Below are 4,327 nucleotides of genomic sequence, written 5' to 3' on the forward strand. Positions count from 1 at the left end.
TAAATTATACAATCATAATGTAATTTTGTAATTGTATAAAAATATAAATATCGATTTACGTTAAATATTTCGCAATTGCATAAAACATTACAAAATATATGGGATTTTTAATTATATTGTAACTTTCACACATGGTTATATTATTATCAATTTGGTTATATTATTATGTAATTATTTAAAAGAAAAATTGTTATTAAGAAATTTTTACAATATAGCTGTTATGTTATGTACGCTAGTAATGTAGTAAAGTGTATATCACACAGCATTATATATTCAATAAGTATTTCGAATAAATATCACATGAGATTCCTATTATATCATCGTTTACAATTTTGCTTCATTTATTCGACTAATATAAACTTTTAGAAAAGACGTTCTATGATAAATGAGTTATCGAAAATAATTCAAAAAAAAAAAAAAAAAATCCGTTTTTTTTATAAATTGCCAAAATTTATCAGGACTTGGATCATTCCTAGGTCTTTAAATTAAATCATTTTTTCGGAAAACAAACTTGAATGAAGACACGCGAACTTCAGAAGCGAGTGTACGATCGAGTTGAAAGTTAAAGGAAATTCTGGCGTTACATTAAATCTAAGTCTGATCGTAGAATTTATTTCGCTCAGTTCAGTATCCTCTTTCTGAAGCTGCGGAAATACGACGAATAGGTTTCTGCAGAATCGAATACATCAGATCAACGAGTATGTTTTCCTTAGTGGATTGAGCAAAGGGAAATCTCTTCGCGGATACGCCCCATCAGTTTTTCACCGTGCTTCAGTCGACGGTAAATTTCTGATGAAGAGATTCTCTTTCCAATATTAAAAATTTGAAGACTGTCATATTTTTATTTATAATAATCACTACAGTCACCGTTCATTTCGTAATTTATCTGTACATTATCACAACATATCGACAAACAAAAGATAACGGAAGATTATTATTAAAAATAAATTATTATATCTCCCTTAATTCCGAGTTCAAAGCCGATTATTGCATGTAAATCGACTTATCGTTTCATTAAATCCAGATATTTGAAAAGCAAATATTTTACGCACTCATGAAAAATTTCATTTCTCGAATATATATACGTATACAATTCGTTGATACTTAAAAAAAGATTTTATTTAATATTCCAATTTATATAAATATTAATATATAATAATAACTAATGCATTTTTTAATTCGAAAGAAAAATATTAAATAAATGTGTTACAGAATATATTATATAATTTTTCTCTATCTTTCATTTGTCGATATGTACGTAGAAATGCATAAACTAAATAATCTTATGCATATGATTGTAAAATCTACAGAGAAACCGAAATAATTATATTAATACAAAATATAAAAAAATATTACAAATTCATAAATTTTAATTCAATTATATAATTTTTTTACATATTCTTTCTTCAAGTTGTAGACACAAAATTAAAAATTTTTAAAAGTATATAAATAAAACTCGATTAAAAAATTTTTTTAAATTAATTTATATGGGTAAAACTTAACTCATCTTTCATTCGTAATTATTTGTAATTCTACAGACATCTTCTAAATATCTTAGTATTAAAATAATCATTACCCTTAATTTTCCTCTTAATTTCATTTTTGATACTCAAACAATAAAATAATTTTTTTTTTATTTTGCCACATAATAGTGATCTTATTTTTTAGTCGTGACGGCAGTCGCAAAATTTTAAATGTAGATATTGCGCAAATTTTAACGCATAAATCCGTGCAACTAAATTCGAATTTCAGAATTACATTTTCCATTTAATACCTCTTTGCTGCGCAGTTTTTGCCGCAGTTTTGCTGCAGTTTTTTGTCCGTTTATAGAGCTTACTTTTCTCGCTTGAACTTACTCGTCCGACATAAAAAAAAAGATAAAAAAACCTCATATATTAAGTAAGTGCATGGAAACTGATCTTTATAATCCAACAGATGTCTTTCATCCCGTCAAAAGCGTTTTCGTCACTGACAAGTAAACTCAATCGATTGCGAAAGGAAGACTATGAGAGTTTGGTATTTTGCACTACGAACTCGCGCATAGTACCCCATTGAGCCACAAGTGATTACTCATTCGGCTATCATTTAATTAACAAACGCTACATGAGGATGACCTCGCGCTTTTAATGAAGACTGCTTTATATTGTTAATTAATTTCAATTCCGCGCTTGCGTAATGGATGATCCTTTAAAAAACGAGTTAACAACTTTAATGGTTTGCAATTTGTATTCAATTATAACAAACTTGATATATCCGATGATTTATATTATAGCTATTAATTTTTATTCACCGTGAGATGACGAGCACATATGTTGATTAGAATTTTTGTTGAAATGTCGATCTCGTCAGCGGCAACCTTAATAATAAATTAATTAATTCGCGTTATAAGGATTAACAAATAAATATAATGCTGAATGTAAATTTGTATGTCGCAGAAACTTCAGAACATATGATTATAAATTACAAATAAAAACCTGACAAACTTATCAGATATCAATATTTTAATTTTATTTCAATATATTGTTGTTTTTATGTAAATAAAAAATGCCCTATGTTATTGTTTATAATGATAAATATTACGTATTATTATATATAATTGTAAATATATTTTTATAATTTTATTTGAACTTATTTAAATTCATATGATATATATAAATAAGACATGCAATATGTTTATTTGTATTTCTCCAAATAAAAAATTTTTATACATTATACTGTTATATCAAATGTTTTTTAATCTTACTATATTGTAGCAATCGAATAAAAATTAAAGAAAAAACATTCCTTAAACGATACATAAGTTACTTTATATAATATTCCTTACGAATTTCAAAGAAATTTCTCTGAGTGAGTAAACATTCTTTTATTAGTTTTTTTAAATAAATATTCATAAAGATCATTTTAATCGTATTATATTTTTAGCATTCTGATGATAAACGACCGAAATTTTTTAAAGAAATTGTAAAAAGTAAATATTATTTAATATAAAATTTTAATAGTTAAATGTATATATAATGTAAAGAATGAAAATGCGCAATTTGACAATGAAAATAATCTTATTTAATTATATTATAATATTTTGTTTATTATAATATTTTGTTTATAATAATGAGAATTCGATTGTGGTGAGACATACACAATTCACTGAACAAACATATTAATTCTAGCAATATATATTACGAAAAAAGTATGTATGTCATATTGCATTGGCATTCCTACTTATCAAGAAACATTATCTGTTCATCGACCCACGAATGACAATTCAGATAGAGAATGATAATCTTCAACATGTCCGACACAGTACATTGATTCTCACTACTCGCTATGCCATTCAATCATGTATGTGTCTCATGAAGATAGGATTCATGTTAATGTAATCGTTAACTGTCACGTTTAATTAACGCCCGTTCTTATTGTATCTAATATTATTCAAAGATAATTTCAATTGCATTAAAAAAGTTGTATGTTCTTCTAATTAACGGAATTAATGAATAATCAACGGAAAATTATTGAAAGATATATTGTCATGCGACAATTACTACATAAATGTGATTTTTATATGTCTCGTCTCGTTCGTTTTATTTAACAAGTTAAACAACTGGAACACATCAAAGATAAACTCGATCACAACTTTTTCTATTGATGTTTGCTCCAACAAAACAATCGCTTTTTGTCGAACGAACAGTTGAAGTTAATAGATGACATGTCAGAGTTGCTAGTAAATGTGTGTTTCCAATTTCTAAAGATTTTTCCTTTGTTATATCAATTCATCAAATTCCAAAAAAATACAACGAGTTTTTTTACGAGAGAAAATAATAGGAAGACAATCACCCCCCGAGGAATTGATCATTATTACCACAACGCATTGTTAAATTTCAATGTTTTTTCCAGCATTTTGATTCATCATCCACGTTACATTAATGTTATGCTATAATATATAACAGGATGGACAATTAAAACAATTACACACAAAATTATCAGAGTTCCTAAATGTGTACAATTAACACGCAAGCAACACAATCCGGAGTGCGCGCGCGCGCGCGTCTCAAATTCCGAATGGAGTCTTTGCCATCTGATCCGGCGAAGGCCGGAAGCGACCGCGCGATTTAGTGGTGTCACTGGTGACCTAGTTCGCATCAGAACTAAACGCAGGCTCCGATTACTCACCGTTACGCAGAGACACGTTCGACGATGATGGCGAGAAGAAGCTATCGAGAAGCAAGATCCATCGAGGCAAATCGTGACATGACGTAATATCTTTAAAATATTAACCGCACGTACTTTCGCGATCTCCAAATATTACCGGCGTTCTAAATAAGGAGTTAGC

Source organism: Atta colombica, unplaced genomic scaffold (genome assembly GCF_001594045.1).
Source record: "Atta colombica isolate Treedump-2 unplaced genomic scaffold, Acol1.0 scaffold35, whole genome shotgun sequence".
Lineage (NCBI taxonomy): Eukaryota > Metazoa > Arthropoda > Insecta > Hymenoptera > Formicidae > Atta > Atta colombica.